Raw genomic sequence first — 15,265 nt, 5'->3', positions numbered from 1 at the left:
TTTCCCACTGTTTCATCATTATTATAGCTGTTATGGTGTATTCAGTGATCTTTGACACTAATATTGTAATTATTTTGGGGGACCATGAACCATGCCCATATAAGATGGTGAACTTAATAAAAGTTACGTTTTGACCAACTGGCCATTTCCCCATCTCTTTCTCCCTTTCCTCCAGCCTCCCTTTCCCTTAGACAACAATATTGGAATCTGGCCAATTATTAACCCCACAATTGCCTCTAAGTGTTCCAGTGGAAGGATAAATTGCATGTTTCGTACTTTAAATCAAAAGCTACAAATAACAAAGCAAAATAGCCTTATTGTTGATATACAGTTTTAGTGGTTTGGATAGAAGATCGAACCAGCCACAATATTTCCTTAAGCCAATGCCTAATCAAGAGCAAGGCACTACCTCCCTTCAATTCCATGAAGACTGACAGAGGTGAAGAAGCTGCAGAAGAAAAGTTGGAAACTAGCACAGGTTGGTTCCTGAGGTTGAAGGAAAGAAGCCGTCTTCATCACATAAAAGTGCACAGTGAAGCAGCAAGTGCTGATGGAGCAGCTGCAGCCCGTGTGGAGAGTGATGATGAGATCATGACTTTAGTTTGGGACATGTTCAATGTGGGGCACCTGCGAGGTATCCAAGAGGAAAGCATAGTTGACAAATGAAAAAAATTAAGTCTGAAGCTTAGTAGAAAAGATCATGTGAGGGATATGAATCACAAGTCATTAAAGACATGGAAGTGGGTGGGATTGTGGGAAAGAGGGTATAAATTAGGCAAGACTAGGCCCAAAGATTGTACAATGCAATATGCTTAATTGAACTCCAAGCAAGCAGGGACCACATGAATTTTGTTCACTACTCAATTTCTGATATAGTTTGTTTCTGTGTCCCCACCCAAATCTCATGTATGATTGTAATCCCCATGTGTCAGAGGAGGGGCCTGGCGGTAGGTGATTGGATCATGGGGGCAGGCTTCCCCCATGCTGTTTTCATGATAGAGAGTGAGTTCTTATGAGAGCTGATGGTTTAAAAGTGTGGCATTTCCCCCCCTCGCTGTCTCTCTCCTGCCACCATGTGAAGAAAGTCCTTGCTTCTCCTCTGCCTTCTGCCATGATTGTAAGTTTCCTGAGGCCTTCCAGTCACGCTTCCTGTTAAACCATCAGAACTGTGAGTCAATTAAGCCTCTTTTCTTCATAAATTAGCCAGTCTCAGGTAGTTATTTATAGCAGTGTGAAAACAGACTAATACAAATCCCAATACCAAGTGTTGTGTCTGCTCATAGTAGACAATATTTGTCTTAAGTGAACCGATAATGAACAATGAAGGAATGAAAGGAAGAGCAGAAGTCAATAGAAAGTCTGAGGGTAAAAAAAGGACAAAGACAAAACAGTTGGAGGTGAAGAAGGAAAGTGCAGTGTTGCTGGACCAAAGGAGGAGAAAATTTCAGGATGGGGATTCTTTTCCTCAATGTATCAAATGCTCATGTGATATTATTTTTACTGAATTAGCTATCATAGGCACACATGTCAGATTAATTTTTCCTAAGCTTTATTTTTACAATCATGTCATTATCTTTCCCAAAAAATCTCAAACTTTTTCAAGAAAGATAAAATTTAAACTCATCTGTGACAATTAAAATCCTCCATAATTTGGCACTAACTTGTGTTACCAGCCTTACTGCTCACTGGCTGGAACCCTTCCTTCTATTCTTGTTCCTCTCCTCAGTCTTTCCTGAACAAGTTAAGTTTCTACCTGACCCCCAAGACGTTGTCCCTCCTCCTTTCCTTTGCCTTTGAAAATTTACCTTTCATAACTCCACTAAAGTCCCATTTCATTCATGACAGCCTCTTGACTGTTGTAGCATGCACTTGTGTGTCCTTTCACTGAGTTCACTCTTGCCTAGGCTGTGCTCATGATGTCAGACTTTTGAACATTTGTAAAAGCAAAGCACAACTATGGATTTATCTTAACAATATGGCAGAGCTTCTTTCCCTGGGTTCTAAAGCAATGTGTCAACTCACAGCTGCTCATCTGACTTTGAAGGTCCTCCCCCAGTGTTCAAGCTATACTGACACTAGAAACAAACAAACAAAAATGATAGCTGAATGGGGACTGATTTATCCAAAATGTCTTGTCCTTTTTCTACCAGTTGCTGTGGAGGCTAAGAAAGCATGCTACCTTTGTTTGTTTGTTTGTTTTAATCTTTCTATTGACTTATCAGGGTAGAGTCAGACCTGATCCATGATAGGAGAATATCGATAAAGGTGTCTAGATGGCAATGCCACAGAAGCTGATTTGGTGACAGTTGAAATTTTCTCTTCCCATTTTCACCCAACAGGCCCCTTAGAACAATATTGTATTAGTCTGTTTTGCATTGCCATCAGGAATATCTAAGACTGGGTAATTTATGAAGAAAAGAGGTTTATTTTGGCTTATGGTTTTGCAGGCTGTCCAGGAAGCATGGCACTGGCATCTGTTCCTGGTGAGGCCTCAAGAAGCTTCCAGTCACGGCAGAAGGCACAAGGGGAGCTGGTATCTCACATGGAGAGAGAGGAAGCTAGACACAGAGAGAGGGGAGAGGTACCACATTCTTTTAAAGAGACAGGTCTTGAGTGAACTCAGAGTGAGAACACGCTCCTTATCATGAGAACAGCAACAAGACATTCGTGAAGGATTCACCTCTGTGACCCGACACCTCCTGCTAAGCCCAACCTCCAATATTGGAGGTCACATTTTAACATGAGTTTCAGAGCGGACACAACATCCAAACCATATCAAACATCTACTTATTTTTTTTAATCTACTCATTTAGTTTTCTGGGAAATCCATTCCAATCTGCATGATAATAATGATATTTAGGGTTACCATCCTTAGGTGTTCCAGTCAGATCTTTTGTTGCTCTTAACATACTAAATCATAACTGTTTAATTATTGTCTGCCTCATATGACATTTTAATGGAGGAGGACATTTAAAACTATGATTCCTTGTGCTCAGCATGGAACTTAAATAGTTGGTGTTCTGTACATGTTTGCTACATGAATAAATGAATGAATATGATTGTTAGACCTTCCATAATTATTGCAGCAATTGCTCTAGTAGTATAAGCTGTTTAGTTTCTGAAGTTACCATACTTTGCTTTTAAGTCTCTGGAGGAATTTTAGTTTGCTCAGAAAGTTTTAAAAAAAGGAAAAGAAAGGGAAAGGAAATACATTAGCAGTTGGAAGCTGAAGGTGATGTTCAACACTAGTGTTAATAGGAAAAATTTATGGCAATGGAGTGAGCAGAAAATAGACCTTTTTAATGGCCACCTTCTAGATTCCCATTGAAACAACTAACTAAATAGAACAGAATACATATAGACAGCTAACTTGAAAATATTTCTTATAAAAAAGAGCAGAATCCCAAGAAAGTAAGCGAGAAGATATTGGCAAAACCCAACTAACAACACATTAGTCAGATAGGTGACAGAGGAGGGAAGCAAAGGTGGGTCTGTTGGGGACTCTTTGCAAACATTATGTGGATTAGCACGCTGTGATGCCAGCTACCACTGTGGCTGATTCAGGGATTTGTGTTTGCAAGAGTGAGCTATAATAAACTGAATGACAGCATTGTGTGGGAGAGGGACACTGGGCTTGCCAGGTGCTGCTGCAGCTCATACCTGGCACTGAATTTGCCAAACAGAAATTGATTATCATGAGAGCTGGAACCCAGCATGGCAGTTCACTAAATACAGAGAATAAATAACACGGAGACTCAGATCTTTGCTGGGACTGTGCAGGGTTACAGCTTCCGCTCCACTTCTGCAGGCTGCTTGCATTGTGAATCGAGAATGATAATTTACAGTAGATTTATGTTTTCCCTTTCCCTATTGTCTAAACATGAAAGAACTGGGCACAATTCCACATCTGTCTTTGACAGACTCCATTTCAATGCTGAATTCAGCTATAAGCCAATGGATCTCTTGCCGTAAGGATAAGCAAGCAGAAGTCTTATATACTAGACCTGGAGGAAAATAATCCAGACTCAAATAACAGGGAGACCACAAAGAATCAGAGCAGCCACGTGCCCCTGAAATTGACAGGGGGAAATGTTCTGATTCATGGTGTCTCTGGATTCAAGCAAATATAGCATCTAAAACAAAAGAGAAAAAACTGAGGTCAAGAGACACTGCATGAAGTTGAAAATGTAGAACAAAAATCAGATTGAGGGCAGTGTACATGAGCTTGGATGTTGCAGAAAAAACAAACTTGTAAAGCAAAAGACAAAACTTTAAAATTCTTCAATAATTGAGGAAAAAAGAGTGAGGAATAATGAAAGACATGGAGTGTAGGTCCAGGAGATTTTAGTGGTTTCTGAGCTGGGCTACAGATGCACCTACAACACTACTACCAACATCCCCAACACATACACACACACGCACACACACACGATTTTCATTATTTGCATGCACAGCGTGATGCATTCTCCTTTTTCCTTTGTCCAGAGACACGATATCTGTCCTTGTCTCACAGAAATAGTGTGGAGATGTCATGGAAGGCAATAAAGAACTGGGATTTATTCTCCCTGGATTCCTATTATTGAGAAGATATTGTACATGATCCCAATTCTGAGAAGTCTTTTTATTTCAGCAGTAAAATGGCAATTGCGTTTGTAAAAGCAGCAACTTTTCTTACCACACAACATCTTTGATTTATCTCTTATTTCCTGGCAACTTCCTTTTAGGGTGAACTTGTATCATATGCTCTGACTGGCCAAAGAGGAAGTATCCATAGACATCCTAAAGTAGCAGACTTCACACTTCCAGTTGTACAGTAGTTATAAAATTGACCCTCACAAAGAAATTCTCTCAACTTTTTTTTTTCATCACATTAAAGAATAAAAATTTGGAATATATGTCTTTCAGTGGTGGGCTTTGATATGATTGTATGATATCTTTTGCACCATGGCTATAGAAGACCCTGATCCTCTCTGGACAGATAGAAAACATGTACCAAGGGAGTCTAGAAAAATCCTCACAAAACCACTAGACTCATAGCAAGAGAGAGAAAAGCTTAGCAATCTGTATGATCGAAGGTCAGCCTCCTAGTCCCAGTGGGATAGCTGTGTACAGCAACCACTGAAACTTACAAAACGTGTTTGGAGATCAGTGCAGAGAGACCAGAAGAAGTAACCACTTGCATATTTATTAAACACAAACTTTCCAGACCAGGGAAAAGATTCAAAGTTCTGAATCAAAAATGTTAACTAAGTAGCAAAAAATATAAAAGAAAACTATAGGTAATCTTATCTGTGGATAATTGTGCAATCTAAATTCAGAAAATTTCTACGTGCATTAGGTAGACAAAACTTGTGGTCCTAAGACAATAATCAGGTGAGTTTCAGAAAGTAATGGAAAAGCATGGTCAGAGAATTGAGAGAAAATGTGAAGTCCAAGAATTTTTCACAGACATACGGTATATATAATAAAGGAAACAAAGGTATTTTTGGATATTTAAAAACTGAGAAGTTAAACAATTCTTATATCTTTCCTAAAAATATTACTCAAATCTTACTTTCTAGTAGACCAAGAATAAGTCAAAGATAAATAGTTTTAAAAGGGGGAAGTTGTGAAACCATGTCAGTAAGCATCGAAATCAGATACACATAGATTTAAGCTTAAATATATGTGGGAAACACAGCTAAAAACTAATATTTTTAGAAGAGAAAAAATACAATATATTAAAAAATCCCAGTAGGTTTCTGCTTCCAGGAAGATGCAATAGGTGTAATTTTTCCTATTTCTTCTATTATGTGCAACTAAAATTGTAGACATTCAATATAAAGCAAATATAAGCCAGATGTGGTGGCTCACGCCTGTAATCCCAACACTTTGCAAGGCTGAGATGGGTGGATCACTTGAGTCCAAGAGGTCAAGACCAGCCTGGGAAACATAGTGAAACCCGATCTCTACTAAAAATACAAAAATTTAGCCAAGCATAGTGGTGCACACCTGTGGTCCTAGCTACTTGGGAGGTAGAGGCGGGAGGATGGCTTGAGCCTGGGAGGCGCAGGCTGCAGTTAGCTGAGATCGAGATAATGCCACTGCACTCCAGCCTGGGTGACAGAGCGAGACTCTATCTTGAAAAACAAAACAAATAACAACAACAACAACAGAAACAAACATAAGAAGACTCTGTAAAGCAGAGAGAAGTCAGGCTGGCTAGGGAGCTTAAAACCCAGAAACAATAAGGCAATAGGATCCGTGGGTTTGTCTGATTCATATATCCCAGAACCTGGGGACCTAGGAATGCCCACAGGTGTGGGCAAAGAAAAAGCCCAATGACCTCTTATTCTGTCCAGCCAAAGGACCAGAGGCAGCCTAGCAAAACAGAAAATGCCTCAACAGTAACTGCTCTAATCTACACAAACACCACGGAAAAACTCGTGGCTCTACCCCAACCCACGCTGGCAAAGACTTACCCTGAAGCCTAGACTTCCACCCTTGCTAGAATGTAATGAGGCACCCAAGTCCCCTTGCTGGGTGGTATCAGAGTAGGCTTCTGGAAGTTAGGCCTTTTACCACGACCCACATGTGCCAAGAACATCTCTCCTCCCGTGGCATGAGTGAAAGCCTTTTGAGGGGGAGTAGCAAGGCACTCCTACTTCTCCCAGCCAAGGTGGCATCAATGAGGCCTGGTGAGGAGCCCAGCAATAGCACAGAGCCCCTTCCCTGTCACAGCTTAACAGAGACCAAGAGAAAAACCTGGACTTCTCTCATTTTGCAGTAATCAGGCCACTGGCCCCTTTTCATTCCCCCAGGACTTTACCTATGAGAGCTATGTCAGAGACATAGCTATGACAGCTACCACAAAAGGTTTAAAAAAGACACAGAGTGTTATAATTTACTACCCAAGATGTCTAGTTGTCAATTAAAAAAACAGATAAATCTCAACTAAAATGAAAAAAAAAAGGCAATAGACACCAACATCAACATGACAGATGTTAGATAATTCTAACATCTGTCTAAAGATATTTTAAAGCAGCCATCATAAAAATGCTTCAAGGCTGGCTGAAGTGCCACATGCTTGTAATCCCAGCATTTTGGAAGGATGAGGTGGGCAGATCACTTGAGCCCAGGAGTTCGACACCAGTCTGGGTAACATGGTGAAACTCCATCTCTACAAAAAAATATAAAAATTAGCTGGGCATGTGCCTGTAGCCCCAGCTATGTAGGATGAGGTGGGAGGATCACTTTGACCTAGAAGGTTGAGGCTACAGTAAGCTGCGAGCATACCACTGCATTCCAGCCTGGGCAACACAGCAAGACCCAGACTCAAAAAATAAAGTTGCAATGTGCAATTATCAACGTGCTTGGAAAGAATGAAAAGCAGGAAGGCTCAGCAAAGATACTGAAGAGAGGCCAAGCATAGCAGTTCATGCCTGTAATCCCAGCACTTTGGGAGGCTAGGGCAGAAGGATCACTTGAACCCAGGAGTTCGAGACCAGATTGTGCAACACAGACCACATCTCTCCAAAAAAAAAAAAAATTAGCCAAGCATGTTGGCACAGGCCTGTGGTCCCAGCTACTTGGAGGATGAGGTAAGAAGATCACTTGAGCCTGGGAGTCTGAGGCTATAGTGAGCTGAAATCATGCCACTGCACTGCAGTCTGGGCAACAGAGTGAGACCCTGTCTCAAAAACAAGACAAAAAACACACAGAAACTGAAGAGATAACAAAGAACCCAATGGAGTTTTAGAACTGAAAAATATAATAATTGAAATAAAAAACTAAATGGATGGCTGAAGAGCAGAATGAAGTGGGCAGAGGAAAGAATTGGTGAACTTGAAGTTAGAACAACAAATTACAGCAAATTTGCACATCACAGGGAAAATAGACTGAAAAGAAAAATGAACAGAACCTCAGGGATCTGTGGTATTCTACAGAAAGATCAAACATTCCTGTCATCAGAGCCTTTGGAAAGAGAAAAGAAAGAGAACGGGACTTAAATGGCTTACCTTTCAAATTTGGTAAATGATTCCAAACAGGATAAACCCAAAGGAATGAAGAAACCACCAAGACACCAAGACACATTGTAGTCAAACTTCTGAAAATAAAAAGAAGAGAAAAATCTTGAAAGCAGAAAGCAGCAAGAAAGAAATGACACAGGATCCCTAGGGGGAAAATAGTTTGAATAATGGTGAACTTCTCATTAGAAACCATGAAGGCCAGAGGGAAGCGATACAAATTAAAGTGCTAGATGGAAAGAGCAATCAATCCACAATCCCATATTCAGTGAAAGCAACCTTCACCAATGAAGGGGACATTAAGAATTTTCGGCCGGGCATGGTGGCTCACGCCTGTAATCCCAGCACTTTGGAAGGCCGAGGCAGGTGGATCACGCAGTCAAGAGATAGAGACCATCCTGGCTAACACGGTGAAACCCCGTCTCTACTAAAAAGTGCAAAAAATTAGCTGGGCATGGTGGCAGGCGCCTGTAGTCCCAGCTACTCAGGAGGCTGAGGCAGGAGAATGGCGTGAACCTGGGAGGTGGAGCTTGCAGTGAGCCAAGATCGTGTCACTGCACTCCAGCCTGGGCAACAGAGTGAGACTCCGTCTTAAAAACAAACAAACAAACAAACAAATAAAGAATTTTCACGAGAAAAAAAGTAAAAGAAATTGTAGGCAGGAGAACTACCCTAAAGTAACAGCTAAATGGAGTTTTCTAAACAAAAAGGAAATGATAAATGAAGGACCATGAAACATCAGGAAATAAAAAAGAAAAACAGAAAGAGTAAAATATAATCATACATCTTTTAATCACAGGGATATGTTCCGAGAAATGTATCATTAGGCGAATTTGCCATTGCATGAGCATCATAGAGTGTACTTACACAAACCTAGTGGTCTAGCCTACTACACATCTGGGCTGCATGGTATAGCCTGTTGCTCCTAGGCTTCAACCATGTATAGCATGTCATTGTACTGGATACTGTAGGCAACTGTAACACAGTGATAAAAATTCACTTATCAAAACCTAGAAAAGATACAGTAAAAATATGGTATTATATTCTTAGGGGACCATCATATATGCAGTCCATCATTGACCAAAGCATCATCTTGCAGCACATGACTGTATAATACATTTTCCTTGTCTTGGGTTTTCTAGAGTATATTTGAGTGTTGAAGCAAAAATTACAACACTGTCTTAAGTGCTTCTAAATCTACATGAAAGGAACATTTAAACCATTTACAAATAGGAGGTAATATTCTACACTATGGGTCAAACTAGTAAAATGTTAACGCCAGTAGATTGTGTAGTAGTTCCTTCAGCAGACTCATTTGTGCCCCCAAAAGTCTGACCTATGTGGATTATCCAAATGGACTCACTTCCTCTCTGGATTCTGGTTGACTTCAATCAACAGGGAGCACCAGCAGAATGCTGGAAACAGGAGAAAAATGGAGTGTGAGATACAGGTATTTATTTTCCTTTTTCGCTCCCTGTGAGTAGACCAACAGCTTGCTGCATCTTCTTATCCGAAATGTCTCAGAGTCATTTGCTGAATCAGGTGCATCTGTTTGGCAGAGAGGACGAGAGGGTGAAGCTCATATAGAGAAAGTTATAAAAACCTTTAAAAACATGACAAAAACATACAAGGCCAATTTTGGAACTGGCGCTACACCTAGTTGTAAGGGATGCTGGGAAACAGTCTAAGCTATGACATCATTGCAAGTTTTAGTCTCATATAAAACATGTGTTCCTTAATTCAAATTTATCTTTTGTGCCTCAATAAAGTTTTGTATTCCACATACTCCCTCCTTTGGAACCCGCAGGAAGACTAGATGGCACAAATTCTGGACTGCGTGTGGGAACCCACACCCCAGTCCCATCCCCTAAAGACAATAAAAACCCAAGCCATTTTCAGATTAAACAGAGTGTCCATCCTGCTTTCCCCAGAAAGCTTCGATGTGTAATAAATTGCTTCATTGTGTCTTGGTGTATGTGTGGCACATCAGTCTCAGCCTCTCAACAGCTTTTGGATGAAGGATGGTGGGTCCTGTCCTCCGTGGGGCAATCAGAATACAGTCCATTTTCATATTAGGTTATTTACATTTTGTGGAATGATTTGAAATAATTCTTCATATATATTTTTTTGCCTCCCAAATTTGTGGATGGTCTTTTACATTGTCAATATCAAATTTGGAGTTATGGTTATTCTAGCTTCAGGAAATGAACTGATGAGTGTTCTACTTTTTTCTATACCCTGGAATAGCCTGTTTACAATGGAAACTGTTCATTGAAGTTTGGTAGAACTTGAAGTGGAGATACTTGAGCCTGAACTTTCCTTTTGTGGAAAAATGTTTGATGATGGTCTCACTTTTTAAAATTCCTTGAGACTACTTATATTAAAATTATGTATTTTAATAAATTTATTCCAAGTAAGTTTTCATGTTTGGGGCATAAAATTGTCCATAATATCCAACTATTACCTTTTAAACTGTCTGCAGACTTACAATTTGACAGATTTGTGAGGAAAAAATCTGCAGAATCCATAGTTATGTTTTCCTTTGTGTTATTGTTATTGTTAATCTTTGCCTTACTTTTTCTTAAAAAACCTTACCAGGATTGTGTAAATTTTATTAGCCCTTTCAATGAACAACTTTATCTTTGTTAACCTTTCCTTTTTTCCCTCTAGCCTCTATATCTTTTACCTTCTCTTTTATGTTTTTCATCTCTTTGTATCTCTGCACTGAATTCTGGATAATTTCTTCAAATATAACTTCCAACTTTCTATTTTTCTCTTTTGCTGTGTTTAATCTGTTGTTAAATCATCCATAGAATTTTAAATTTCAATTATTATATTTTTTGATTTCTGTTTGGTTCCGTTTTAAATTCTGCTTGGACATTTTTTATAGTTTCTTTTCAAGCTTGTATTGCATACATACGCTTAATATTTTTTTCATGGTCTCAATTTGATATGACAGTATCAAAAGTACTTCCATATTTATTCTTGCTGTCTCTGATTTCTACCAGTTCTCTTCTATGGGGGTGTTTCCATATGTGTTTGGCTATTCTTTTTTTACTGTAATCTCAATTTTCTTGCAACTTTCTTTTAAAGAATTATTTTAGGGTGAGATCAGGATTATAATTAAAAATATTTAACAACTGCTATGGTATAGGCACTATTAAATCAAAACAGATGCTATACACAGTTGTGTAACTGACACTGAAGACTCAGGAGAGGAAGGGTGGGAGCAGGGTGAGGATGGAAAAATTACCTATTGGGTACAATTTACACTATTTGGGTGACAGGTACACTAAAAGCCCAGACTTTACCACTATACCATTCATGCATGTAACCAAAACCATTCGTATGCCTAAATGTATTGAAATTTAAAAGTAAAAATTAAAGTAATTAACTAAATTGATTAAAAAATGATGCCTGAATACGAGTTAAATAACATGAGATAGAAATTGCAAAACCATTCCATGAAATTTTACAATCTAACTTACGTAAGCTTAAATCTATTTAAATATATATCACCATTTCAACAGTTAATATTTAAAATATTTGCTCACAATCATTTTGGTTTCCAGGAAAAAGAAAAAATGTTTTCTATTTGGATGTTTCTCTACATTAAACAAACTTTAGAGGCATTTAATACATGCCTATTAGATAAACTGATGAATTCGGGGAAAAGAAAGATGCCAATTTCAACAGATTCATATTTAAAATATTTAACAACCGGTATAGCATGAATATTAAGCAATTTAAAGAGATATTGGTTCAATAAGAATCAACACCAGTTGCAAAAAGCTCATGTGAATGTACTCGTGTGTTCTGGATAAGCAACAGCATTTTCTGGAACGAAGGTAAATTCATCTAGAGAGAATTTGCATTTGGTTTTTCTAGGCATCTGGGGACATTTACTGTCCAGGATCACTTCAAATTACATTTTTCCTTGAGATGTTTTGGAATCTAAACTCATGTGAATTTCATTTATCAACTCTCCTAATGGTTACCTTTGGGGGCTAGACTCCACATTCCTAAGCTCTGCTTAGCACACGGTTTAAAATAAGTTTCCTCTTTTTGAAAATTCTTGCAGAGAATAGGTTTATTTCTGCTTTTCTTTTACAAGGGGACTCTTTGGGGTCCCAGCCTGAAAGGAGGAAAGTCTCCTAGTAGACTTAGTGTGCTGGGTGGTTCTTAGGATTTGCAGGGAATAGGTTTATTTCTGGTTTTCTCTTACAAACGACACTTTGGTGTCCCAGCTTTAAAGGAGAAAACTCGGCTGGGCATTGTGGCTTACGCCTGTAACTCCAGCACTCTGGGAGGCCGAGGTGGGAGGATCATGAAGTTAGGAGATTGAGACCAGTCTGGCTAACATGGTGAAGTCCCGTCTCTACTAAAAATACAAAAATTAGCCAGGCGTGTAATTAGCCCACACCTGTAATCCCAGCTACTCGGGAGGCTGAGGCAGGAGAATCACTTGAACCTGGGAGGCAGAGGTTGCAGTGAGCTGAGATTGAGCCACTGCACTCCAGCCTGGGTGACAGAGCAAGACTCCATCTCAAAAACATAAATTAAAAAAAAAAAAAAAAAAAAAGGAGAAAAATCTAGCAGACATAGTGCTGTATGTGGACCATGGATTCTGACTCCTAGGTCCTGTATCACTGGAGTCCTGGAAAATTGAAGTTCCAATTTATCTCAGGCAAAGGACCGTAAGACCAAAGCCAGTTACAGAGAAGGGCACCAATAACCCCATAGACCTTATGGCCTGAGGATTTCTTACTTTCCTGTGAGCTCATCAATGAATTAAATATATTTTTAAAAGCTTTATCCAGAATTGTTGATTGTTTGTAATCTGTGGGGAAACTGACCCAGGTATTTCTTCTTCCTATTATGGAACAGAAATTCCTATGTTAATATTTTATCTAATGCAAAGCTCGTTAAACTATATACGGATTGAACCTGACATCATAACATTGTTTTGACAGGACTTAATCAACAAAATTAACTAGATGAGGCATATTAGTTTAAATATAATTTGGTATTTGGTGCAATTATGGCAAAAACAGAAAAATAAATTACCTTAAAGGGCTTTGTTTTCTACGAAGGAAAATACAAAGTTTGTCTCTAAATTAGATGTAATTTTTAAAAATGTTGACCAGTGTACATGTGGTTGTGAAAATAGCAGGCATTGAAACAACAATACATCCTAAATGTAACAACATCAAAACATTGACACAACATATCTTAAATGTAAATGATCATAGTTGGAATTGCTGCATTGATTATACCATCTAAAAAAGTTTCAAACATTGACTTTGAAGCTTATTGGTTCATTCATCATGACATATGAGTAATTTGTAGATAATCAATGGAATTGTCATTAAGTCTCCCAAAAGATGTAGTATTATATTCATAAGAGGTATAGAACCAATTCCCAGGAAAATCTATCACAGACATAAGGCTTCATTACATGCAGACTAAAGAATGAACGCTAAGCCAAAAGTGTCCAATAAAGTGTGAGCTCGAATGTCTTCAAACTAGAAAAGTGAAGTCACTATTGCTATATTTTTCACAGTCAGTAATAAGCAGTCTGATTCTAAAAGTACATTCTACCAGAAGAACTTGCCCCAACCAACACTGGGGAAACAAAATTAGCTCTGAACACAAAGGAATGTGAATGAAAGATAGTCCTTGCTTTCCAATTTTGTGAGCAAGTTACAACTCAGGAGAGAATTAGAAGAATATGTGAATTATTCTGAGGGAAAAAAATTAAATTTCCATTCATATTGAGAGGAATTTGAAGGAATTAGCAATAAAAGTGCTTTGTTTTGTGCTCTGATTAAAAGAGAAAGCAGGCTGGGAGTGGTGGCTCACGCCTGTAATCCCAGCACTTTGGGAGGCCGAGGTGGGAGGATCACTAGCTCTGGAGTTCGAGACCAGCCTGACCAACATGGTGAAACCTCGTTTCTACTAAAAATACAAAAATTAGCCAGGCATGGTGGTGGGTGCCTGTAATCGCAGCTACTCAGGAGGCTGAGGCAGGAGAATTGCTTGAACCCGGGAGGCGGAGGTTGCAGTGAGCTGAGATCGCACCACAGCACTCCAGCCTGGGCCATGGAGTGAGAATCTGTCTAGAAAAAAAAAAAAAAGACAGAAAGCAAAAACTAAATACGTTATTCCAACCTTTGGAAAAATTTGTATTTAATACAAATCTAGTGCTCAGGGCAAGAGTCTATATACACAATGTATTTATATGTATTATATATATAAATCTATATTATATATATATAATATGATATATATCTATTTTATTCAAATCAAATGAGACATCTCGCTTTCTGACATACCAGCATATGGTATGTAAATGTGATATGTATTTCCTAAAATAAAGAACTTTTTTATAAACCTCAATTTGGATGACTTGCATTGAGAAATAAGATATTTGATTAATATATTGTATGTAATTATTGAATTTGCTTTATTTTATATCCATGACACTTAATATGACTAACAAAGACGTAGCACACAATATTGTCTTTTTGTACAGTTGTTGTGAAATCACATTGATAATTGATGACTGACCATTCATTCAGTTGTTTTGAAATATTTTTCTTGAAGCTCTTTGGTGGCTTAAGTTTTCCCCCGACTACTGGTTCTAGAATAGGATTAAGTGAAATAGCCAGAGTGTACCTCTCCATCTTCAGATTCAAGTGCATTTTTAAACACTTGCACTAAGCCCATTTTTAAAAGAAATGGGACAAAATGCCGAGATTAGTCATACATAAGGTCAGAAAAAAATCTGTTTATTACGGATTGGCTAGGTATTCGATTTCTTTATATTGGACTCTAATCAATTTCAAATTGTAGTTGCTTTCATTCCTGAAATGGGGACTGAGTTGAGCAGTTTCCCTTGCAAAGTCTGAATTCCCGGTTCCTCAAACGGTTCTCAATCTGAGCATGGTGGACATCTCCTCGGAATTATCAGCAGGTCGGTCATAAATCATAGAGCCTTCTGTTTACACCTATGACTGATCTCTAGGAACAGGATCAATGCACTTCATTCCTGAAACCTGAAAACAAGCATCTGTGAGAGAGGGTGTCAACAAAGACAATATTTTAAAAGGTCAAACCTTAATTCACCTTGGTTCCCAGAAATATTCCTTATAGCTTTTTGATGAAAACAATTTCCTAGCCTTTGATGATTGCATTCTAACAGCCCTGCAGTCAGGAACATTAAAAGCAGTTATATGCTCATTTTTATTCCAAAAATT

The sequence above is a fragment of the Macaca nemestrina genome, chromosome 9 (assembly GCF_043159975.1).
Source record: "Macaca nemestrina isolate mMacNem1 chromosome 9, mMacNem.hap1, whole genome shotgun sequence".
NCBI lineage: Eukaryota > Metazoa > Chordata > Mammalia > Primates > Cercopithecidae > Macaca > Macaca nemestrina.
Note: the sequence above shows the minus strand (reverse complement) of the source record.